The 23,082-nt window shown below is 38.9% G+C and overlaps 32 non-coding genes across 32 annotated transcripts; all 32 read left to right on the forward strand.

Annotated features, from left to right (window-relative positions):
- The first annotated feature begins 1,143 nt into the window (after positions 1-1,143).
- On the forward strand, positions 1,144-1,216 carry Trnar-ucg (transfer RNA arginine (anticodon UCG)). Its single transcript has one exon. It is a non-coding gene; the product is annotated as a tRNA-Arg (tRNA).
- A 1,658-nt stretch (positions 1,217-2,874) lies between these two features.
- On the forward strand, positions 2,875-2,947 carry Trnar-ucg (transfer RNA arginine (anticodon UCG)). Its single transcript has one exon. It is a non-coding gene; the product is annotated as a tRNA-Arg (tRNA).
- A 757-nt stretch (positions 2,948-3,704) lies between these two features.
- Positions 3,705-3,777, forward strand: Trnar-ucg (transfer RNA arginine (anticodon UCG)). Its single transcript has one exon. It is a non-coding gene; the product is annotated as a tRNA-Arg (tRNA).
- Positions 3,778-4,003: 226 nt separating this feature from the next.
- Trnar-ucg (transfer RNA arginine (anticodon UCG)) lies at positions 4,004-4,076 on the forward strand. Its single transcript has one exon. It is a non-coding gene; the product is annotated as a tRNA-Arg (tRNA).
- A 944-nt stretch (positions 4,077-5,020) lies between these two features.
- On the forward strand, positions 5,021-5,093 carry Trnar-ucg (transfer RNA arginine (anticodon UCG)). The gene has a single exon. It is a non-coding gene; the product is annotated as a tRNA-Arg (tRNA).
- A 758-nt stretch (positions 5,094-5,851) lies between these two features.
- Trnar-ucg (transfer RNA arginine (anticodon UCG)) lies at positions 5,852-5,924 on the forward strand. The gene has a single exon. It is a non-coding gene; the product is annotated as a tRNA-Arg (tRNA).
- Positions 5,925-6,150: 226 nt separating this feature from the next.
- Trnar-ucg (transfer RNA arginine (anticodon UCG)) lies at positions 6,151-6,223 on the forward strand. Its single transcript has one exon. It is a non-coding gene; the product is annotated as a tRNA-Arg (tRNA).
- Positions 6,224-7,998: 1,775 nt separating this feature from the next.
- Positions 7,999-8,071, forward strand: Trnar-ucg (transfer RNA arginine (anticodon UCG)). The gene has a single exon. It is a non-coding gene; the product is annotated as a tRNA-Arg (tRNA).
- A 226-nt stretch (positions 8,072-8,297) lies between these two features.
- Positions 8,298-8,370, forward strand: Trnar-ucg (transfer RNA arginine (anticodon UCG)). The gene has a single exon. It is a non-coding gene; the product is annotated as a tRNA-Arg (tRNA).
- A 944-nt stretch (positions 8,371-9,314) lies between these two features.
- On the forward strand, positions 9,315-9,387 carry Trnar-ucg (transfer RNA arginine (anticodon UCG)). Its single transcript has one exon. It is a non-coding gene; the product is annotated as a tRNA-Arg (tRNA).
- A 758-nt stretch (positions 9,388-10,145) lies between these two features.
- Positions 10,146-10,218, forward strand: Trnar-ucg (transfer RNA arginine (anticodon UCG)). The gene has a single exon. It is a non-coding gene; the product is annotated as a tRNA-Arg (tRNA).
- Positions 10,219-10,444: 226 nt separating this feature from the next.
- On the forward strand, positions 10,445-10,517 carry Trnar-ucg (transfer RNA arginine (anticodon UCG)). Its single transcript has one exon. It is a non-coding gene; the product is annotated as a tRNA-Arg (tRNA).
- A 944-nt stretch (positions 10,518-11,461) lies between these two features.
- Trnar-ucg (transfer RNA arginine (anticodon UCG)) lies at positions 11,462-11,534 on the forward strand. The gene has a single exon. It is a non-coding gene; the product is annotated as a tRNA-Arg (tRNA).
- A 758-nt stretch (positions 11,535-12,292) lies between these two features.
- Positions 12,293-12,365, forward strand: Trnar-ucg (transfer RNA arginine (anticodon UCG)). Its single transcript has one exon. It is a non-coding gene; the product is annotated as a tRNA-Arg (tRNA).
- Positions 12,366-12,591: 226 nt separating this feature from the next.
- On the forward strand, positions 12,592-12,664 carry Trnar-ucg (transfer RNA arginine (anticodon UCG)). Its single transcript has one exon. It is a non-coding gene; the product is annotated as a tRNA-Arg (tRNA).
- Positions 12,665-13,193: 529 nt separating this feature from the next.
- Trnar-ucg (transfer RNA arginine (anticodon UCG)) lies at positions 13,194-13,266 on the forward strand. Its single transcript has one exon. It is a non-coding gene; the product is annotated as a tRNA-Arg (tRNA).
- A 343-nt stretch (positions 13,267-13,609) lies between these two features.
- Positions 13,610-13,682, forward strand: Trnar-ucg (transfer RNA arginine (anticodon UCG)). The gene has a single exon. It is a non-coding gene; the product is annotated as a tRNA-Arg (tRNA).
- A 226-nt stretch (positions 13,683-13,908) lies between these two features.
- Trnar-ucg (transfer RNA arginine (anticodon UCG)) lies at positions 13,909-13,981 on the forward strand. The gene has a single exon. It is a non-coding gene; the product is annotated as a tRNA-Arg (tRNA).
- A 756-nt stretch (positions 13,982-14,737) lies between these two features.
- Trnar-ucg (transfer RNA arginine (anticodon UCG)) lies at positions 14,738-14,810 on the forward strand. The gene has a single exon. It is a non-coding gene; the product is annotated as a tRNA-Arg (tRNA).
- A 342-nt stretch (positions 14,811-15,152) lies between these two features.
- On the forward strand, positions 15,153-15,225 carry Trnar-ucg (transfer RNA arginine (anticodon UCG)). Its single transcript has one exon. It is a non-coding gene; the product is annotated as a tRNA-Arg (tRNA).
- Positions 15,226-15,568: 343 nt separating this feature from the next.
- Trnar-ucg (transfer RNA arginine (anticodon UCG)) lies at positions 15,569-15,641 on the forward strand. The gene has a single exon. It is a non-coding gene; the product is annotated as a tRNA-Arg (tRNA).
- A 525-nt stretch (positions 15,642-16,166) lies between these two features.
- Positions 16,167-16,239, forward strand: Trnar-ucg (transfer RNA arginine (anticodon UCG)). The gene has a single exon. It is a non-coding gene; the product is annotated as a tRNA-Arg (tRNA).
- Positions 16,240-16,581: 342 nt separating this feature from the next.
- Positions 16,582-16,654, forward strand: Trnar-ucg (transfer RNA arginine (anticodon UCG)). Its single transcript has one exon. It is a non-coding gene; the product is annotated as a tRNA-Arg (tRNA).
- A 343-nt stretch (positions 16,655-16,997) lies between these two features.
- Trnar-ucg (transfer RNA arginine (anticodon UCG)) lies at positions 16,998-17,070 on the forward strand. Its single transcript has one exon. It is a non-coding gene; the product is annotated as a tRNA-Arg (tRNA).
- A 525-nt stretch (positions 17,071-17,595) lies between these two features.
- Positions 17,596-17,668, forward strand: Trnar-ucg (transfer RNA arginine (anticodon UCG)). Its single transcript has one exon. It is a non-coding gene; the product is annotated as a tRNA-Arg (tRNA).
- Positions 17,669-18,197: 529 nt separating this feature from the next.
- Trnar-ucg (transfer RNA arginine (anticodon UCG)) lies at positions 18,198-18,270 on the forward strand. The gene has a single exon. It is a non-coding gene; the product is annotated as a tRNA-Arg (tRNA).
- A 343-nt stretch (positions 18,271-18,613) lies between these two features.
- Positions 18,614-18,686, forward strand: Trnar-ucg (transfer RNA arginine (anticodon UCG)). Its single transcript has one exon. It is a non-coding gene; the product is annotated as a tRNA-Arg (tRNA).
- A 226-nt stretch (positions 18,687-18,912) lies between these two features.
- Trnar-ucg (transfer RNA arginine (anticodon UCG)) lies at positions 18,913-18,985 on the forward strand. Its single transcript has one exon. It is a non-coding gene; the product is annotated as a tRNA-Arg (tRNA).
- A 756-nt stretch (positions 18,986-19,741) lies between these two features.
- On the forward strand, positions 19,742-19,814 carry Trnar-ucg (transfer RNA arginine (anticodon UCG)). The gene has a single exon. It is a non-coding gene; the product is annotated as a tRNA-Arg (tRNA).
- Positions 19,815-20,156: 342 nt separating this feature from the next.
- On the forward strand, positions 20,157-20,229 carry Trnar-ucg (transfer RNA arginine (anticodon UCG)). Its single transcript has one exon. It is a non-coding gene; the product is annotated as a tRNA-Arg (tRNA).
- A 343-nt stretch (positions 20,230-20,572) lies between these two features.
- Positions 20,573-20,645, forward strand: Trnar-ucg (transfer RNA arginine (anticodon UCG)). The gene has a single exon. It is a non-coding gene; the product is annotated as a tRNA-Arg (tRNA).
- A 2,144-nt stretch (positions 20,646-22,789) lies between these two features.
- Trnar-ucg (transfer RNA arginine (anticodon UCG)) lies at positions 22,790-22,862 on the forward strand. The gene has a single exon. It is a non-coding gene; the product is annotated as a tRNA-Arg (tRNA).
- The last annotated feature ends 220 nt before the right edge of the window (positions 22,863-23,082 follow it).

A 23,082-nucleotide genomic window follows, 5' to 3' on the forward strand; every position in this document is an offset into this window, starting at 1 on the left:
GATGGAAAATACCATTTCAATGGACACTGAGCACTCAAAGGTAGATTTTTTATCTTGGTGACCAGAAGCAAAAGGAATGTTTTAAACCGGAGTGTACAATAGGCATTACTGCGTCTGTGAGATAGTTGGCCTCGTGGCCTAATGGATAAGGCGTCTGACTTCGAATCAGAAGATTGCTAGTTTGAGTCTCGTCGGGGTCGTAGTACAACTCTTTTTACACAAAATTGAAAAGCGGTACTGTCAGCATAACCTTATTTCCCTCTCTCATCTATTAAAATGACAATGAGCAATGTTTTTTGGATTGAAAATGACATTTCAGTGGACACTGGGCATTCCAAAGTAGAGGATCTATCTTATTGACCATATACAAAAGTCTCGTCGGGGTCGTAGTACAACTCTTTTTATACAAAATGGAAAAGCGGTACAGTCAGCACAACCTTATTTCCCTCTCTCATCTATTAAAATGACAGTGAGCAATGTTTTTTGGATGGAAAATAACATTTCAGTGGACACTGGGCATTCCAAAGTAGAGGATGTATCTCACTGACCATATACAAAAGGACTGTGTTATCTGTTAAAATGACAATGGCAATGTTTTTTGGATGGAAAATACCATTTCAATGGACACTGAGCACTCAAAGGTAGATTTTTTATCTTGTTGACCAGAAGCAAAAGGAATGTTTTAAACCGGAGTGTAAAATAGCCATTACTGCGTCTGTAAGATAGTTGGCCTCGTGGCCTAATGAATAAGGCGTCTGACTTCGAATCACAAGATTGCGAGTTCGAGTCTCGTCGGGGTCGTAGTACAACTCCTTTTACACAAAATTGAAAAGCGGTACTGTCAGCACAACCTTATTTCCCTCTCTCATCTATTAAAATGACAATGAGCAATGTTTTTTGGATGGAAAATAACATTTCAGTGGACACTGGGCATTCCAAAGTAGAGGATCTATCTTATTGACCATATACAAAAGGACTGTGTTATCTGTTAAAATGACAATGGGCAATGTTTTTTGGATGGAAAATACCATTTCAATGGACACTGAGCATTCAAAAGTAGATTTTTTATCTTGGTGACCAGAAGCAAAAGGAATGTTTTGAACCGGAGTGTACAATAGGCATTACTGCGTCTGTAAGATCGTTGGCCTCGTGGCCTAATGGATAAGGCGTCTGACTTCGAATCAGAAGATTGCGAGTTCGAGTCTCGTCGGGGTCGTAGTACAACTCTTTTTATACAAAATGGAAAACCGCTACAGTCAGCACAACCTTATTTCCCTCTCTCATCTATTAAAATGACAATGAGCAATGTTTTTTGGATGGAAAATAACATTTCATTGGACACTGAGCATTCAAAAGTTAGGTATTTATCTTGGTGACCAGAGAATGAAAGAATGTTTTGAACCGGAGTGTACAATAGGCATTACTGCGTCTGTAAGATCGTTGGCCTCGTCGCCTAATGGATAAGGCGTCTGACTTCGAATCAGAAGATTGCGAGTTCGAGTCTCGTCGAGGTCGTAGTACAACTCTTTTTATACAAAATTGAAAAGCGGTGTTGTCAGCACAACCTTATTTCCCTCTCTCATCTATTAAAATGACAATGAGCAATGTTTTTTGGATGGAAAATAACATTTCAGTGTACACTGGGCATTCCAAAGTAGAGGATGTATCTTATTGACCATATACAAAAGGACTGTGTTATCTGTTAAAATGACAATGGGCAATGTTTTTTGGATGGAAAATACCATTTCAATGGACACTGAGCACTCAAAGGTAGATTTTTTATCTTGGTGACCAGAAGCAAAAGGAATGTTTTAAACCGGAGTGTACAATAGGCATTACTGCGTCTGTGAGATAGTTGGCCTCGTGGCCTAATGGATAAGGCGTCTGACTTCGAATCAGAAGATTGCTAGTTTGAGTCTCGTCGGGGTCGTAGTACAACTCTTTTTACACAAAATTGAAAAGCGGTACTGTCAGCATAACCTTATTTCCCTCTCTCATCTATTAAAATGACAATGAGCAATGTTTTTTGGATTGAAAATGACATTTCAGTGGACACTGGGCATTCCAAAGTAGAGGATCTATCTTATTGACCATATACAAAAGTCTCGTCGGGGTCGTAGTACAACTCTTTTTATACAAAATGGAAAAGCGGTACAGTCAGCACAACCTTATTTCCCTCTCTCATCTATTAAAATGACAGTGAGCAATGTTTTTTGGATGGAAAATAACATTTCAGTGGACACTGGGCATTCCAAAGTAGAGGATGTATCTCACTGACCATATACAAAAGGACTGTGTTATCTGTTAAAATGACAATGGGCAATGATTTTTGGATGGAAAATACCATTTCAATGGACACTGAGCACTCAAAGGTAGATTTTTTATCTTGTTGACCAGAAGCAAAAGGAATGTTTTGAACCGGAGTGTAAAATAGCCATTACTGCGTCTGTGAGATAGTTGACCTCGTGGCCTAATGGATAAGGCGTCTGACTTCGAATCAGAAGATTGCGAGTTCGAGTCTCGTCGGGGTCGTAGTCCAACTCTTTTAACACAAAATTGAAAAGCGGTACTGTCAGCACAACCTTATTTCCCTCTCTCACCTATTAAAATGACAATGAGCAATGTTTTTTGGATGGAAAATAACATTTCAGTGGACACTGGGCATTCCAAAGTAGAGGATGTATCTTATTGACCATATACAAAAGGACTGTGTTATCTGTTAAAATGACAATGGGCAATGATTTTTGGATGGAAAATACCATTTCAATGGACACTGAGCACTCAAAGGTAGATTTTTTATCTTGTTGACCAGAAGCAAAAGGAATGTTTTGAACCGGAGTGTAAAATAGCCATTACTGCGTCTGTGAGATAGTTGGCCTCGTGGCCTAATGGATAAGGCGTCTGACTTCGAATCAGAAGATTGCGAGTTCGAGTCTCGTCGGGGTCGTAGTCCAACTCTTTTGACACAAAATTGAAAAGCGGTACTGTCAGCACAACCTTATTTCCCTCTCTCACCTATTAAAATGACAATGAGCAATGTTTTTTGGATGGAAAATAACATTTCAGTGGATACTGGGCATTCCAAAGTAGATGATATATCTTATTGACCATATACAAAAGGACTGTGTTATCTGTTAAAATGACAATGGGCAATGATTTTTGGATGGAAAATACCATTTCAATGGACACTGAGCATTCAAAGGTAGATTTTTTATCTTGGTGACCAGAAGCAAAAGGAATGTTTTAAACCGGAGTGTACAATAGGCATTACTGCGTCTGTGCGATAGTTGGCCTCGTGGCCTAATGGATAAGGCGTCTGACTTCGAATCAGAAGATTGCGAGTTCGAGTCCCGTCGGGGTCGTAGTACAACTCTTTTTATACAAAATTGAAAAGTGGTACTGTCAGCACAACCTTATTTCCCTCTCTCATCTATTAAAATGACAATGAGCAATGTTTTTTGGATGGAAAATAACATTTCAGTGGACACTGGGCATTCCAAAGTAGAGGATCAATCTTATTGACCATATACAAAAGGACTGTGTTATCTGTTAAAATGACAATGGGCAATGTTTTTTGGATGGAAAATACCATTTCAATGGACACTGAGCATTCAAAAGTGTATTTTTTATCTTGGTGACCAGAAGCAAAAGGAACGTTTTGAACCGGAGTGTACAATAGGCATTACTGCGTCTGTAAAATAGTTGGCCTCGTGGCCTAATGGATAAGGCGTCTGACTTCGAATCAGAAGATTGCGAGTTCGAGTCTCGTCGGGGTCGTAGTACAACTCTTTTTATACAAAATGGAAAACCGGTACAGTCAGCACAACCTTATTTCCCTCTCTCATCTATTAAAATGACAATGAGCAATGTTTTTTGGATGGAACATACCATTTCAGTGGACACTGAGCATTCAAAAGTTAGGTGTTTATCTTGGTGACCAGAGAATGAAAGAATGTTTTGAACCGGAGTGTACAATAGGCATTACTGCGTCTGTAAGATCGTTGGCCTCGTGGCCTAATGGATAAGGCGTCTGACTTCGAATCAGAAGATTGCGAGTTCGAGTCTCGTCGAGGTCGTAGTACAACTCTTTTTATACAAAATTGAAAAGCAGTTTTGTCAGCACAACCTTATTTCCCTCTCTCATCTATTAAAATTACAATGAGCAATGTTTTTTGGATGGAAAATAACATTTCAGTGTACACTGGGCATTCCAAAGTAGAGGATGTATCTTATTCACCATATACAAAAGGACTGTGTTATCTGTTAAAATGACAATGGGCAATGTTTTTTGGATGGAAAATACCATTTCAATGGACACTGAGCACTCAAAGGTAGATTTTTTATCTTGGTGACCAGAAGCAAAAGGAATGTTTTAAACCGAAGTGTACAATAGTCATTACTGCGTCTGTGAGATAGTTGGCCTCGTGGCCTAATGGATAAGGCGTCTGACTTCGAATCAGAAGATTGCTAGTTTGAGTCTCGTCGGGGTCGTAGTACAACTCTTTTTACACAAAATTGAAAAGCTGTACTGTCAGCATAACCTTATTTCCCTCTCTCATCTATTAAAATGACAATGAGCAATGTTTTTTGGATTGAAAATGACATTTCATTGGGCACTGGGCATTCCAAAGTAGAGGATCTATCTTATTGACCATATACAAAAGTCTCGTCGGGGTCGTAGTACAACTCTTTTTATACAAAATGGAAAAGCGTTACTGTCAGCACAACCTTATTTCCCTCTCTCATCTATTAAAATGACAATGAGCAATGTTTTTTGGATGGAAAATAACATTTCAGTGGACACTGGGCATTCCAAAGTAGAGGATCTATCTTATTGACCATATACAAAAGGACTGTGTTATCTGTTAAAATGACAATGGGCAATGTTTTTTGAATGGAAAATACCATTTCAATGGACACTGATCATTCAAAGGTAGATTTTTTATCTTGGTGACCAGAAGCAAAAGCAATGTTTTAAACCGGAGTGTACAATAGGCATTACTGCGTCTGTAAGATAGTTGGCCTCGTGGCCTAATGGATAAGGCGTCTGACTTCGAATCAGAAGATTGCGAGTTCGAGTCTCGTCGGGGTCGTAGTACAACTCTTTTTACACAAAATTGAAAAGCTTTACTGTCAGCACAACCTTATTTCCCTCTCTCATCTATTAAAATGACAATGAGCAATGTTTTTTGGATTGAAAATGACATTTCAGTGGACACTGGGCATTCCAAAGTAGAGGATCTATCTTATTGACCATATACAAAAGGACTGTGTTATCTGTTAAAATGACAATGGGCAATGATTTTTGGATGGAAAATACCATTTCAATGGACACTGAGCATTCAAAGGTAGATTTTTTATCTTGGTGACCAGAAGCAAAAGCAATGTTTTAAACCGGAGTGTACAATAGGCATTACTGCGTCTGTAAGATAGTTGGCCTCGTGGCCTAATGGATAAGGCGTCTGACTTCGAATCACAAGATTGCGAGTTCGAGTCTCGTCGGGGTCGTAGTACAACTCTTTTTACACAAAATTGAAAAGTGGTACTGTCAGCACAACCTTATTTCCCTCTCTCATCTATTAAAATGACAATGAGCAATGTTTTTTGGATGGAAAATAACATTTCAGTGGACACTGGGCATTCCAAAGTAGAGGATCAATCTTATTGACCATATACAAAAGGACTGTGTTATCTGTTAAAATGACAATGGGCAATGTTTTTTTGGATGGAAAATACCATTTCAATGGACACTGAGCATTCAAAAGTGTATTTTTTATCTTGGTGACCAGAAGCAAAAGGAACGTTTTGAACCGGAGTGTACAATAGGCATTACTGCGTCTGTAAGATAGTTGGCCTCGTGGCCTAATGGATAAGGCGTCTGACTTCGAATCAGAAGATTGCGAGTTCGAGTCTCGTCGGGGTCGTAGTACAACTCTTTTTATACAAAATGGAAAACCGGTACAGTCAGCACAACCTTATTTCCCTCTCTCATCTATTAAAATGACAATGAGCAATGTTTTTTGGATGGAACATACCATTTCAGTGGACACTGAGCATTCAAAAGTTAGGTGTTTATCTTGGTGACCAGAGAATGAAAGAATGTTTTGAACCGGAGTGTACAATAGGCATTACTGCGTCTGTAAGATCGTTGGCCTCGTGGCCTAATGGATAAGGCGTCTGACTTCGAATCAGAAGATTGCGAGTTCGAGTCTCGTCGAGGTCGTAGTACAACTCTTTTTATACAAAATTGAAAAGCAGTTTTGTCAGCACAACCTTATTTCCCTCTCTCATCTATTAAAATTACAATGAGCAATGTTTTTTGGATGGAAAATAACATTTCAGTGTACACTGGGCATTCCAAAGTAGAGGATGTATCTTATTGACCATATACAAAAGGACTGTGTTATCTGTTAAAATGACAATGGGCAATGTTTTTTGGATGGAAAATACCATTTCAATGGACACTGAGCACTCAAAGGTAGATTTTTTATCTTGGTGACCAGAAGCAAAAGGAATGTTTTAAACCGAAGTGTACAATAGTCATTACTGCGTCTGTGAGATAGTTGGCCTCGTGGCCTAATGGATAAGGCGTCTGACTTCGAATCAGAAGATTGCTAGTTTGAGTCTCGTCGGGGTCGTAGTACAACTCTTTTTACACAAAATTGAAAAGCTGTACTGTCAGCATAACCTTATTTCCCTCTCTCATCTATTAAAATGACAATGAGCAATGTTTTTTGGATTGAAAATGACATTTCATTGGACACTGGGCATTCCAAAGTAGAGGATCTATCTTATTGACCATATACAAAAGTCTCGTCGGGGTCGTAGTACAACTCTTTTTATACAAAATGGAAAAGCGTTACTGTCAGCACAACCTTATTTCCCTCTCTCATCTATTAAAATGACAATGAGCAATGTTTTTTGGATGGAAAATAACATTTCAGTGGACACTGGGCATTCCAAAGTAGAGGATCTATCTTATTGACCATATACAAAAGGACTGTGTTATCTGTTAAAATGACAATGGGCAATGTTTTTTGAATGGAAAATACCATTTCAATGGACACTGATCATTCAAAGGTAGATTTTTTATCTTGGTGACCAGAAGCAAAAGCAATGTTTTAAACCGGAGTGTACAATAGGCATTACTGCGTCTGTAAGATAGTTGGCCTCGTGGCCTAATGGATAAGGCGTCTGACTTCGAATCACAAGATTGCGAGTTCGAGTCTCGTCGGGGTCGTAGTACAACTCTTTTTACACAAAATTGAAAAGCTTTACTGTCAGCACAACCTTATTTCCCTCTCTCATCTATTAAAATGACAATGAGCAATGTTTTTTGGATTGAAAATGACATTTCAGTGGACACTGGGCATTCCAAAGTAGAGGATCTATCTTATTGACCATATACAAAAGGACTGTGTTATCTGTTAAAATGACAATGGGCAATGATTTTTGGATGGAAAATACCATTTCAATGGACACTGAGCATTCAAAGGTAGATTTTTTATCTTGGTGACCAGAAGCAAAAGCAATGTTTTAAACCGGAGTGTACAATAGGCATTACTGCGTCTGTAAGATAGTTGGCCTCGTGGCCTAATGGATAAGGCGTCTGACTTCGAATCACAAGATTGCGAGTTCGAGTCTCGTCGGGGTCGTAGTACAACTCTTTTTACACAAAATTGAAAAGTGGTACTGTCAGCACAACCTTATTTCCCTCTCTCATCTATTAAAATGACAATGAGCAATGTTTTTTGGATGGAAAATAACATTTCAGTGGACACTGGGCATTCCAAAGTAGAGGATCAATCTTATTGACCATATACAAAAGGACTGTGTTATCTGTTAAAATGACAATGGGCAATGTTTTTTTGGATGGAAAATACCATTTCAATGGACACTGAGCATTCAAAAGTGTATTTTTTATCTTGGTGACCAGAAGCAAAAGGAACGTTTTGAACCGGAGTGTACAATAGGCATTACTGCGTCTGTAAGATAGTTGGCCTCGTGGCCTAATGGATAAGGCGTCTGACTTCGAATCAGAAGATTGCGAGTTCGAGTCTCGTCGGGGTCGTAGTACAACTCTTTTTATACAAAATGGAAAACCGGTACAGTCAGCACAACCTTATTTCCCTCTCTCATCTATTAAAATGACAATGAGCAATGTTTTTTGGATGGAACATACCATTTCAGTGGACACTGAGCATTCAAAAGTTAGGTGTTTATCTTGGTGACCAGAGAATGAAAGAATGTTTTGAACCGGAGTGTACAATAGGCATTACTGCGTCTGTAAGATCGTTGGCCTCGTGGCCTAATGGATAAGGCGTCTGACTTCGAATCAGAAGATTGCGAGTTCGAGTCTCGTCGAGGTCGTAGTACAACTCTTTTTATACAAAATTGAAAAGCAGTTTTGTCAGCACAACCTTATTTCCCTCTCTCATCTATTAAAATTACAATGAGCAATGTTTTTTGGATGGAAAATAACATTTCAGTGTACACTGGGCATTCCAAAGTAGAGGATGTATCTTATTCACCATATACAAAAGGACTGTGTTATCTGTTAAAATGACAATGGGCAATGTTTTTTGGATGGAAAATACCATTTCAATGGACACTGAGCACTCAAAGGTAGATTTTTTATCTTGGTGACCAGAAGGAAAAGGAATGTTTTAAACCGAAGTGTACAATAGTCATTACTGCGTCTGTGAGATAGTTGGCCTCGTGGCCTAATGGATAAGGCGTCTGACTTCGAATCAGAAGATTGCTAGTTTGAGTCTCGTCGGGGTCGTAGTACAACTCTTTTTACACAAAATTGAAAAGCTGTACTGTCAGCATAACCTTATTTCCCTCTCTCATCTATTAAAATGACAATGAGCAATGTTTTTTGGATTGAAAATGACATTTCATTGGACACTGGGCATTCCAAAGTAGAGGATGTATCTTATTGACCATATACAAAAGTCTCGTCGGGGTCGTAGTACAACTCTTTTTATACAAAATGGAAAAGCGTTACTGTCAGCACAACCTTATTTCCCTCTCTCATCTATTAAAATGACAATGAGCAATGTTTTTTGGATGGAAAATAACATTTCAGTGGACACTGGGCATTCCAAAGTAGAGGATCTATCTTATTGACCATATACAAAAGGACTGTGTTATCTGTTAAAATGACAATGGGCAATGTTTTTTGAATGGAAAATACCATTTCAATGGACACTGATCATTCAAAGGTAGATTTTTTATCTTGGTGACCAGAAGCAAAAGCAATGTTTTAAACCGGAGTGTACAATAGGCATTACTGCGTCTGTAAGATAGTTGGCCTCGTGGCCTAATGGATAAGGCGTCTGACTTCGAATCAGAAGATTGCGAGTTCGAGTCTCGTCGGGGTCGTAGTACAACTCTTTTTACACAAAATTGAAAAGCTTTACTGTCAGCACAACCTTATTTCCCTCTCTCATCTATTAAAATGACAATGAGCAATGTTTTTTGGATTGAAAATGACATTTCAGTGGACACTGGGCATTCCAAAGTAGAGGATCTATCTTATTGACCATATACAAAAGGACTGTGTTATCTGTTAAAATGACAATGGGCAATGATTTTTGGATGGAAAATACCATTTCAATGGACACTGAGCATTCAAAGGTAGATTTTTTATCTTGGTGACCAGAAGCAAAAGCAATGTTTTAAACCGGAGTGTACAATAGGCATTACTGCGTCTGTAAGATAGTTGGCCTCGTGGCCTAATGGATAAGGCGTCTGACTTCGAATCACAAGATTGCGAGTTCGAGTCTCGTCGGGGTCGTAGTACAACTCTTTTTACACAAAATTGAAAAGTGGTACTGTCAGCACAACCTTATTTCCCTCTCTCATCTATTAAAATGACAATGAGCAATGTTTTTTGGATGGAAAATAACATTTCAGTGGACACTGGGCATTCCAAAGTAGAGGATCAATCTTATTGACCATATACAAAAGGACTGTGTTATCTGTTAAAATGACAATGGGCAATGTTTTTTTGGATGGAAAATACCATTTCAATGGACACTGAGCATTCAAAAGTAGATTTTTTATCTTGGTGACCAGAAGCAAAAGGAATGTTTTGAACCGGAGTGTACAATAGGCATTACTGCGTCTGTAAGATAGTTGGCCTCGTGGCCTAATGGATAAGGCGTCTGACTTCGAATCAGAAGATTGCGAGTTCGAGTCTCGTCGGGGTCGTAGTACAACTCTTTTTATACAAAATGGAAAACCGGTACAGTCAGCACAACCTTATTTCCCTCTCTCATCTATTAAAATGACAATGAGCAATGTTTTTTGGATGGAACATACCATTTCAGTGGACACTGAGCATTCAAAAGTTAGGTATTTATCTTGGTGACCAGAGAATGAAAGAATGTTTTGAACCGGAGTGTACAATAGGCATTACTGCGTCTGTAAGATCGTTGGCCTCGTGGCCTAATGGATAAGGCGTCTGACTTCGAATCAGAAGATTGCGAGTTCGAGTCTCGTCGAGGTCGTAGTACAACTCTTTTTATACAAAATTGAAAAGCAGTTTTGTCAGCACAACCTTATTTCCCTCTCTCATCTATTAAAATTACAATGAGCAATGTTTTTTGGATGGAAAATAACATTTCAGTGTACACTGGGCATTCCAAAGTAGAGGATGTATCTTATTCACCATATACAAAAGGACTGTGTTATCTGTTAAAATGACAATGGGCAATGTTTTTTGGATGGAAAATACCATTTCAATGGACACTGAGCACTCAAAGGTAGATTTTTTATCTTGGTGACCAGAAGCAAAAGGAATGTTTTAAACCGAAGTGTACAATAGTCATTACTGCGTCTGTGAGATAGTTGGCCTCGTGGCCTAATGGATAAGGCGTCTGACTTCGAATCAGAAGATTGCTAGTTTGAGTCTCGTCGGGGTCGTAGTACAACTCTTTTTACACAAAATTGAAAAGCTGTACTGTCAGCATAACCTTATTTCCCTCTCTCATCTATTAAAATGACAATGAGCAATGTTTTTTGGATTGAAAATGACATTTCATTGGACACTGGGCATTCCAAAGTAGAGGATCTATCTTATTGACCATATACAAAAGTCTCGTCGGGGTCGTAGTACAACTCTTTTTATACAAAATGGAAAAGCGTTACTGTCAGCACAACCTTATTTCCCTCTCTCATCTATTAAAATGACAATGAGCAATGTTTTTTGGATGGAAAATAACATTTCAGTGGACACTGGGCATTCCAAAGTAGAGGATCTATCTTATTGACCATATACAAAAGGACTGTGTTATCTGTTAAAATGACAATGGGCAATGTTTTTTGAATGGAAAATACCATTTCAATGGACACTGAGCATTCAAAGGTAGATTTTTTATCTTGGTGACCAGAAGCAAAAGCAATGTTTTAAACCGGAGTGTACAATAGGCATTACTGCGTCTGTAAGATAGTTGGCCTCGTGGCCTAATGGATAAGGCGTCTGACTTCGAATCAGAAGATTGCGAGTTCGAGTCTCGTCGGGGTCGTAGTACAACTCTTTTTACACAAAATTGAAAAGCTTTACTGTCAGCACAACCTTATTTCCCTCTCTCATCTATTAAAATGACAATGAGCAATGTTTTTTGGATTGAAAATGACATTTCAGTGGACACTGGGCATTCCAAAGTAGAGGATCTATCTTATTGACCATATACAAAAGGACTGTGTTATCTGTTAAAATGACAATGGGCAATGATTTTTGGATGGAAAATACCATTTCAATGGACACTGAGCATTCAAAGGTAGATTTTTTATCTTGGTGACCAGAAGCAAAAGCAATGTTTTAAACCGGAGTGTACAATAGGCATTACTGCGTCTGTAAGATAGTTGGCCTCGTGGCCTAATGGATAAGGCGTCTGACTTCGAATCGGAAGATTGCGAGTTCGAGTCTCGTCGGGGTCGTAGTACAACTCTTTTTACACAAAATTGAAAAGCGGTACTGTCAGCACAACCTTATTTCCCTCTCTCATCTATTAAAATGACAATGAGCAATGTTTTTTGGATGGAAAATAACATTTCAGTGGACACTGGGCATTCCAAAGTAGAGGATCAATCTTATTGACCATATACAAAAGGACTGTGTTATCTGTTAAAATGACAATGGGCAATGTTTTTTTGGATGGAAAATACCATTTCAATGGACACTGAGCATTCAAAAGTAGATTTTTTATCTTGGTGACCAGAAGCAAAAGGAATGTTTTGAACCGGAGTGTACAATAGGCATTACTGCGTCTGTAAGATAGTTGGCCTCGTGGCCTAATGGATAAGGCGTCTGACTTCGAATCAGAAGATTGCGAGTTCGAGTCTCGTCGGGGTCGTAGTACAACTCTTTTTATACAAAATGGAAAACCGGTACAGTCAGCACAACCTTATTTCCCTCTCTCATCTATTAAAATGACAATGAGCAATGTTTTTTGGATGGAACATACCATTTCAGTGGACACTGAGCATTCAAAAGTTAGGTATTTATCTTGGTGACCAGAGAATGAAAGAATGTTTTGAACCGGAGTGTACAATAGGCATTACTGCGTCTGTAAGATCGTTGGCCTCGTGGCCTAATGGATAAGGCGTCTGACTTCGAATCAGAAGATTGCGAGTTCGAGTCTCGTCGAGGTCGTAGTACAACTCTTTTTATACAAAATTGAAAAGCGGTTTTGTCAGCACAACCTTATTTCCCTCTCTCATCTATTAAAATTACAATGAGCAATGTTTTTTGGATTGAAAATGACATTTCATTGGACACTGGGCATTCCAAAGTAGAGGATCTATCTTATTGACCATATACAAAAGTCTCGTCGGGGTCGCAGTACAACTCTTTTTATACAAAATGGAAAAGCGGTACTGTCAGCACAACCTTATTTCCCTCTCTCATCTATTAAAATGACAGTGAGCAATGTTTTTTGGATGGAAAATAACATTTCAGTGGACACTGGGCATTCCAAAGTAGAGGATCTATCTTATTGACCATATACAAAAGGACTGTGTTATCTGTTAAAATGACAATGGGCAATGTTTTTTGAATGGAAAATACCATTTCAATGGACACTGAGCATTCAAAGGTAGATTTTTTATCTTGGTGACCAGAAGCAAAAGCAATGTTTTAAACCGGAATGTACAATAGGCATTACTGCGTCTGTAAGATAGTTGGCCTCGTGGCCTAATGGATAAGGCGTCTGACTTCGAATCAGAAGATTGCGAGTTCGAGTCTCGTCGGGGTCGTAGTACAACTCTTTTTACACAAAATGGAAAAGTGGTACTGTCAGCACAACCTTATTTCCCTCTCTCATCTATTAAAATGACAATGAGCAATGTTTTTTGGATGGAAAATAACATTTCAGTGGACACTGGGCATTCCAAAGTAGAGGATCAATCTTATTGACCATATACAAAAGGACTGTGCTATCTGTTAAAATGACAATGGGCAATGTTTTTTTGGATGGAAAATACCATTTCAATGGACACTGAGCATTCAAAAGTAGATTTTTTATCTTGGTGACCAGAAGCAAAAGGAATGTTTTGAACCGGAGTGTACAATAGGCATTACTGCGTCTGTAAGATAGTTGGCCTCGTGGCCTAATGGATAAGGCGTCTGACTTCGAATCAGAAGATTGCGAGTTCGAGTCTCGTCGGGGTCGTAGTACAACTCTTTTTATACAAAATGGAAAACCGGTACAGTCAGCACAACCTTATTTCCCTCTCTCATCTATTAAAATGACAATGAGCAATGTTTTTTGGATGGAACATACCATTTCAGTGGACACTGAGCATTCAAAAGTTAGGTATTTATCTTGGTGACCAGAGAATGAAAGAATGTTTTGAACCGGAGTGTACAATAGGCATTACTGCGTCTGTAAGATCGTTGGCCTCGTGGCCTAATGGATAAGGCGTCTGACTTCGAATCAGAAGATTGCGAGTTCGAGTCTCGTCGAGGTCGTAGTACAACTCTTTTTATACAAAATTGAAAAGCGGTTTTGTCAGCACAACCTTATTTCCCTCTCTCATCTATTAAAATTACAATGAGCAATGTTTTTCAATGGAAAATAACATTTCAGTGTACACTGGGCATTCCAAAGTAGAGGATGTATCTTATTGACCATATACAAAAGGACTGTGTTATCTGTTAAAATGACAATGGGCAATGATTTTTGGATGGAAAATACCATTTCAATGGACACTGAGCATTCAAAGGTAGATTTTTTATCTTGGTGACCAGAAGCAAAAGCAATGTTTTAAACCGGAGTGTACAATAGGCATTACTGCGTCTGTAAGATAGTTGGCCTCGTGGCCTAATGGATAAGGCGTCTGACTTCGAATCAGAAGATGGCGAGTTCGAGTCTCGTCGGGGTCGTAGTACAACTCTTTTTACACAAAATTGAAAAGTGGTACTGTCAGCACAACCTTATTTCCCTCTCTCATCTATTAAAATGACAATGAGCAATGTTTTTTGGATGGAAAATAACATTTCAGTGGACACTGGGCATTCCAAAGTAGAGGATCTATCTTATTGACCATATACAAAAGGACTGTGTCATCTGTTAAAATGACAATGGGCAATGTTTTTTGAATGGAAAATACCATTTCAATGGACACTGAGCATTCAAAGGTAGATTTTTTATCTTGGTGACCAGAAGCAAAAGCAATGTTTTAAACCGCAGTGTACAATAGGCATTACTGCGTCTGTAAGATCGTTGGCCTCGTGGCCTAATGGATAAGGCGTCTGACTTCGAATCAGAAGATTGCGAGTTCGAGTCTCGTCGGGGTCGTAGTACAACTCTTTTTACACAAAATTGAAAAGCTTTACTGTCAGCACAACCTTATTTCCCTCTCTCATCTATTAAAATGACAGTGAGCAATGTTTTTTGGATTGAAAATGACATTTCAGTGGACACTGGGCATTCCAAAGTAGAGGATCTATCTTATTGACCATATACAAAAGGACTGTGTTATCTGTTAAAATGACAATGGGCAATGATTTTTGGATGGAAAATACCATTTCAATGGACACTGAGCATTCAAAGGTAGATTTTTTATCTTGGTGACCAGAAGCAAAAGGAATGTTTTAAACCGGAGTGTACAATAGGCATTACTGCGTCTGTAAGATAGTTGGCCTCGTGGCCTAATGGATAAGGCGTCTGACTTCGAATCAGAAGATTGCGAGTTCGAGTCTCGTCGGGGTCGTAGTACAACTCTTTTTACACAAAATTGAAAAGTGGTACTGTCAGCACAACCTTATTTCCCTCTCTCATCTATTAAAATGACAATGAGCAATGTTTTTTGGATGGAAAATAACATTTCAGTGGACACTGGGCATTCCAAAGTAGAGGATCAATCTTATTGACCATATACAAAAGGACTGTGTTATCTGTTAAAATGACAATGGGCAATGTTTTTTTGGATGGAAAATACCATTTCAATGGACACTGAGCATTCAAAAGTAGATTTTTTATCTTGGTGACCAGAAGCAAAAGGAATGTTTTGAACCGGAGTGTACAATAGGCATTACTGCGTCTGTAAGATAGTTGGCCTCGTGGCCTAATGGATAAGGCGTCTGACTTCGAATCAGAAGATTGCGAGTTCGAGTCTCGTCGGGGTCGTAGTACAACTCTTTTTATACAAAATGGAAAACCGGTACAGTCAGCACAACCTTATTTCCCTCTCTCATCTATTAAAATGACAATGAGCAATGTTTTTTGGATGGAACATACCATTTCAGTGGACACTGAGCATTCAAAAGTTAGGTATTTATCTTGGTGACCAGAGAATGAAAGAATGTTTTGAACCGGAGTGTACAATAGGCATTACTGCGTCTGTAAGATCGTTGGCCTCGTGGCCTAATAGATAAGGCGTCTGACTTCGAATCAGAAGATTGCGAGTTCGAGTCTCGTCGGGGTCGTAGTACAACTCTTTTTATACAAAATGGAAAACCGGTACAGTCAGCACAACCTTATTTCCCTCTCTCATCTATTAAAATGACAATGAGCAATGTTTTTTGGATGGAACATACCATTTCAGTGGACACTGAGCATTCAAAAGTTAGGTATTTATCTTGGTGACCAGAGAATGAAAGAATGTTTTGAACCGGAGTGTACAATAGGCATTACTGCGTCTGTAAGATCGTTGGCCTCGTGGCCTAATGGATAAGGCGTCTGACTTCGAATCAGAAGATTGCGAGTTCGAGTCTCGTCGGGGTCGTAGTACAACTCTTTTTACACAAAATTGAAAAGCTTTACTGTCAGCACAACCTTATTTCCCTCTCTCATCTATTAAAATGACAGTGAGCAATGTTTTTTGGATTGAAAATGACATTTCAGTGGACACTGGGCATTCCAAAGTAGAGGATCTATCTTATTGACCATATACAAAAGGACTGTGTTATCTGTTAAAATGACAATGGGCAATGATTTTTGGATGGAAAATACCATTTCAATGGACACTGAGCATTCAAAGGTAGATTTTTTATCTTGGTGACCAGAAGCAAAAGGAATGTTTTAAACCGGAGTGTACAATAGGCATTACTGCGTCTGTAAGATAGTTGGCCTCGTGGCCTAATGGATAAGGCGTCTGACTTCGAATCAGAAGATTGCGAGTTCGAGTCTCGTCGGGGTCGTAGTACAACTCTTTTTACACAAAATTGAAAAGTGGTACTGTCAGCACAACCTTATTTCCCTCTCTCATCTATTAAAATGACAATGAGCAATGTTTTTTGGATGGAAAATAACATTTCAGTGGACACTGGGCATTCCAAAGTAGAGGATCAATCTTATTGACCATATACAAAAGGACTGTGTTATCTGTTAAAATGACAATGGGCAATGTTTTTTTGGATGGAAAATACCATTTCAATGGACACTGAGCATTCAAAAGTAGATTTTTTATCTTGGTGACCAGAAGCAAAAGGAATGTTTTGAACCGGAGTGTACAATAGGCATTACTGCGTCTGTAAGATAGTTGGCCTCGTGGCCTAATGGATAAGGCGTCTGACTTCGAATCAGAAGATTGCGAGTTCGAGTCTCGTCGGGGTCGTAGTACAACTCTTTTTATACAAAATGGAAAACCGGTACAGTCAGCACAACCTTATTTCCCTCTCTCATCTATTAAAATGACAATGAGCAATGTTTTTTGGATGGAACATACCATTTCAGTGGACACTGAGCATTCAAAAGTTAGGTATTTATCTTGGTGACCAGAGAATGAAAGAATGTTTTGAACCGGAGTGTACAATAGGCATTACTGCGTCTGTAAGATCGTTGGCCTCGTGGCCTAATAGATAAGGCGTCTGACTTCGAATCAGAAGATTGCGAGTTCGAGTCTCGTCGGGGTCGTAGTACAACTCTTTTTATACAAAATGGAAAACCGGTACAGTCAGCACAACCTTATTTCCCTCTCTCATCTATTAAAATGACAATGAGCAATGTTTTTTGGATGGAACATACCATTTCAGTGGACACTGAGCATTCAAAAGTTAGGTATTTATCTTGGTGACCAGAGAATGAAAGAATGTTTTGAACAGGAGTGTACAATATGCATTACTGCGTCTGTAAGATCGTTGGCCTCGTGGCCTAATGGATAAGGCGTCTGACTTCGAATCAGAAGATTGCGAGTTCGAGTCTCGTCGAGGTCGTAGTACAACTCTTTTTATACAAAATTGAAAAGCGGTTTTGTCAGCACAACCTTATTTCCCTCTCTCATCTATTAAAATTACAATGAGCAATGTTTTTTGGATTGAAAATGACATTTCATTGGACACTGGGCATTCCAAAGTAGAGGATCTATCTTATTGACCATATACAAAAGTCTCGTCGGGGTCGCAGTACAACTCTTTTTATACAAAATGGAAAAGCGGTACTGTCAGCACAACCTTATTTCCCTCTCTCATCTATTAAAATGACAGTGAGCAATGTTTTTTGGATGGAAAATAACATTTCAGTGGACACTGGGCATTCCAAAGTAGAGGATCTATCTTATTGACCATATACAAAAGGACTGTGTTATCTGTTAAAATGACAATGGGCAATGTTTTTTGAATGGAAAATACCATTTCAATGGACACTGAGCATTCAAAGGTAGATTTTTTATCTTGGTGACCAGAAGCAAAAGCAATGTTTTAAACCGGAATGTACAATAGGCATTACTGCGTCTGTAAGATAGTTGGCCTCGTGGCCTAATGGATAAGGCGTCTGACTTCGAATCAGAAGATTGCGAGTTCGAGTCTCGTCGGGGTCGTAGTACAACTCTTTTTACACAAAATGGAAAAGTGGTACTGTCAGCACAACCTTATTTCCCTCTCTCATCTATTAAAATGACAATGAGCAATGTTTTTTGGATGGAAAATAACATTTCAGTGGACACTGGGCATTCCAAAGTAGAGGATCAATCTTATTGACCATATACAAAAGGACTGTGCTATCTGTTAAAATGACAATGGGCAATGTTTTTTTGGATGGAAAATACCATTTCAATGGACACTGAGCATTCAAAAGTAGATTTTTTATCTTGGTGACCAGAAGCAAAAGGAATGTTTTGAACCGGAGTGTACAATAGGCATTACTGCGTCTGTAAGATAGTTGGCCTCGTGGCCTAATGGATAAGGCGTCTGACTTCGAATCAGAAGATTGCGAGTTCGAGTCTCGTCGGGGTCGTAGTACAACTCTTTTTATACAAAATGGAAAACCGGTACAGTCAGCACAACCTTATTTCCCTCTCTCATCTATTAAAATGACAATGAGCAATGTTTTTTGGATGGAACATACCATTTCAGTGGACACTGAGCATTCAAAAGTTAGGTATTTATCTTGGTGACCAGAGAATGAAAGAATGTTTTGAACCGGAGTGTACAATAGGCATTACTGCGTCTGTAAGATCGTTGGCCTCGTGGCCTAATGGATAAGGCGTCTGACTTCGAATCAGAAGATTGCGAGTTCGAGTCTCGTCGAGGTCGTAGTACAACTCTTTTTATACAAAATTGAAAAGCGGTTTTGTCAGCACAACCTTATTTCCCTCTCTCATCTATTAAAATTACAATGAGCAATGTTTTTCAATGGAAAATAACATTTCAGTGTACACTGGGCATTCCAAAGTAGAGGATGTATCTTATTGACCATATACAAAAGGACTGTGTTATCTGTTAAAATGACAATGGGCAATGATTTTTGGATGGAAAATACCATTTCAATGGACACTGAGCATTCAAAGGTAGATTTTTTATCTTGGTGACCAGAAGCAAAAGCAATGTTTTAAACCGGAGTGTACAATAGGCATTACTGCGTCTGTAAGATAGTTGGCCTCGTGGCCTAATGGATAAGGCGTCTGACTTCGAATCAGAAGATGGCGAGTTCGAGTCTCGTCGGGGTCGTAGTACAACTCTTTTTACACAAAATTGAAAAGTGGTACTGTCAGCACAACCTTATTTCCCTCTCTCATCTATTAAAATGACAATGAGCAATGTTTTTTGGATGGAAAATAACATTTCAGTGGACACTGGGCATTCCAAAGTAGAGGATCTATCTTATTGACCATATACAAAAGGACTGTGTCATCTGTTAAAATGACAATGGGCAATGTTTTTTGAATGGAAAATACCATTTCAATGGACACTGAGCATTCAAAGGTAGATTTTTTATCTTGGTGACCAGAAGCAAAAGCAATGTTTTAAACCGCAGTGTACAATAGGCATTACTGCGTCTGTAAGATCGTTGGCCTCGTGGCCTAATGGATAAGGCGTCTGACTTCGAATCAGAAGATTGCGAGTTCGAGTCTCGTCGGGGTCGTAGTACAACTCTTTTTACACAAAATTGAAAAGCTTTACTGTCAGCACAACCTTATTTCCCTCTCTCATCTATTAAAATGACAGTGAGCAATGTTTTTTGGATTGAAAATGACATTTCAGTGGACACTGGGCATTCCAAAGTAGAGGATCTATCTTATTGACCATATACAAAAGGACTGTGTTATCTGTTAAAATGACAATGGGCAATGATTTTTGGATGGAAAATACCATTTCAATGGACACTGAGCATTCAAAGGTAGATTTTTTATCTTGGTGACCAGAAGCAAAAGGAATGTTTTAAACCGGAGTGTACAATAGGCATTACTGCGTCTGTAAGATAGTTGGCCTCGTGGCCTAATGGATAAGGCGTCTGACTTCGAATCAGAAGATTGCGAGTTCGAGTCTCGTCGGGGTCGTAGTACAACTCTTTTTACACAAAATTGAAAAGTGGTACTGTCAGCACAACCTTATTTCCCTCTCTCATCTATTAAAATGACAATGAGCAATGTTTTTTGGATGGAAAATAACATTTCAGTGGACACTGGGCATTCCAAAGTAGAGGATCAATCTTATTGACCATATACAAAAGGACTGTGTTATCTGTTAAAATGACAATGGGCAATGTTTTTTTGGATGGAAAATACCATTTCAATGGACACTGAGCATTCAAAAGTAGATTTTTTATCTTGGTGACCAGAAGCAAAAGGAATGTTTTGAACCGGAGTGTACAATAGGCATTACTGCGTCTGTAAGATAGTTGGCCTCGTGGCCTAATGGATAAGGCGTCTGACTTCGAATCAGAAGATTGCGAGTTCGAGTCTCGTCGGGGTCGTAGTACAGCTCTTTTTATACAAAATGGAAAACCGGTACAGTCAGCACAACCTTATTTCCCTCTCTCATCTATTAAAATGACAATGAGCAATGTTTTTTGGATGGAACATACCATTTCAGTGGACACTGAGCATTCAAAAGTTAGGTATTTATCTTGGTGACCAGAGAATGAAAGAATGTTTTGAACCGGAGTGTACAATAGGCATTACTGCGTCTGTAAGATCGTTGGCCTCGTGGCCTAATAGATAAGGCGTCTGACTTCGAATCAGAAGATTGCGAGTTCGAGTCTCGTCGAGGTCGTAGTACAACTCTTTTTATACAAAATTGAAAATCGGTTTTGTCAGCACAACCTTATTTCCCTCTCTCATCTATTAAAATTACAATGAGCAATGTTTTTTGGATAGAAAATAACATTTCAGTGTACACTGGGCATTCCAAAGTAGAGGATCTATCTTATTGACCATATACAAAAGGACTGTGTTATCTGTTAAAATGACAATGGGCAATGTTTTTTGGATGGAAAATACCATTTCAATGGACACTGAGCACTCAAAGGTAGATTTTTTATCTTGGTGACCAGAAGCAAAAGGAATGTTTTAAACCGGAGTGTACAATAGTCATTACTGCGTCTGTGAGATAGTTGGCCTCGTGGCCTAATGGATAAGGCGTCTGACTTCGAATCAGAAGATTGCTAGTTTGAGTCTCGTCGGGGTCGTAGTACAACTCTTTTTACACAAAATTGAAAAGCGGTACTGTCAGCACAACCTTATTTCCCTCTCTCATCTATTAAAATGACAATGAGCAATGTTTTTTGGATTGAAAATGACATTTCATTGGTCACTGGGCATTCCAAAGTAGAGGATCTATCTTATTGACCATATACAAAAGTCTCGTCGGGGTCGTAGTACAACTCTTTTTATACAAAATGGAAAAGCGGTACTGTCAGCACAACCTTATTTCCCTCTCTCATCTATTAAAATGACAGTGAGCAATGTTTTTTGGATGGAAAATATCATTTCAGTGGACACTGGGCATTCCAAAGTAGGGGATCTATCTTATTGACCATATACAAAAGGACTGTGTTATCTGTTAAAATGACAATGGGCAATGTTTTTTGAATGGAAAATACCATTTCAATGGACACTGAGCACTCAAAGGTAGATTTTTTATCTTGGTGACCAGAAGCAAAAGCAATGTTTTAAACCGGAGTGTACAATAGGCATTACTGCGTCTGTAAGATAGTTGGCCTTGTGGCCTAATGGATAAGGCGTCTGACTTCGAATCAGAAGATTGCGAGTTCGAGTCTCGTCGGGGTCGTAGTACAACTCTTTTTATACAAAATGGAAAACCGGTACAGTCAGCACAACCTTATTTCCCTCTCTCATCTATTAAAATGACAATGAGCAATGTTTTTTCGATTGAAAATGACATTTCAGTGGACACTGGGCATTGCAAAGTAGAGGATCTATCTTATTGACCATATAATAAAGTCTCGTCGGGGTCGTAGTACAACTCCTTTTATACAAAATGGAAAAGCGGTACAGTCAGCACAACCTTATTTCCCTCTCTCATCTATTAAAATGACAATGAGCAATGTTTTTTGGATGGAACATACCATTTCATTGGACACTGAGCATTCAAAAGTTAGGTATTCATCTTGGTGACCAGAGAATGAAAGAATGTTTTGAACCGGAGTGTACAATAGGCATTACTGCGTCTGTAAGATCGTTGGCCTCGTGGCCTAATGGATAAGGCGTCTGACTTCGAATCAGAAGATTGCGAGTTCGAGTCTCCTCGAGGTCGTAGTACAACTCTTTTTATACAAAATAGAAAAGCGGTGTTGTCAGCACAACCTTATTTCCCTCTCTCATCTATTAAAATGACAATCAGCAATGTTTTTTGGATGGAAAATAACATTTCAGTGGACACTGGGCATTCCAAAGTAGAGGATCTATCTTATTGACCATATACAAAAGGACTGTGTTATCTGTTAAAATGACAATGGGCAATGTTTTTTGAATGGAAAATACCATTTCAATGGACACTGAGCACTCAAAGGTAGATTTTTTATCTTGGTGACCAGAAGCAAAAGCAATGTTTTAAACCGGAGTGTACAATAGGCATTACTGCGTCTGTAAGATAGTTGGCCTCGTGGCCTAATGGATAAGGCGTCTGACTTCGAATCAGAAGATTGCGAGTTCGAGTCTCGTCGGGGTCGTAGTACAACTCTTTTTACACAAAATTGAAAAGTGGTACTGTCAGCACAACCTTATTTCCCTCTCTCATCTAATAAAATGACAATGAGCAATGTTTTTTGGATGGAACATACCATTTCATTGGACACTGAGCATTCAAAAGTTAGGTATTTATCTTGGTGACCAGAGAATGAAAGAATGTTTTGAACCGGAGTGTACAATAGGCATTACTGCGTCTGTAAG

Source organism: Haliotis asinina, chromosome 3 (assembly GCF_037392515.1).
Source record: "Haliotis asinina isolate JCU_RB_2024 chromosome 3, JCU_Hal_asi_v2, whole genome shotgun sequence".
Taxonomy (NCBI): Eukaryota; Metazoa; Mollusca; class Gastropoda; order Lepetellida; family Haliotidae; genus Haliotis; species Haliotis asinina.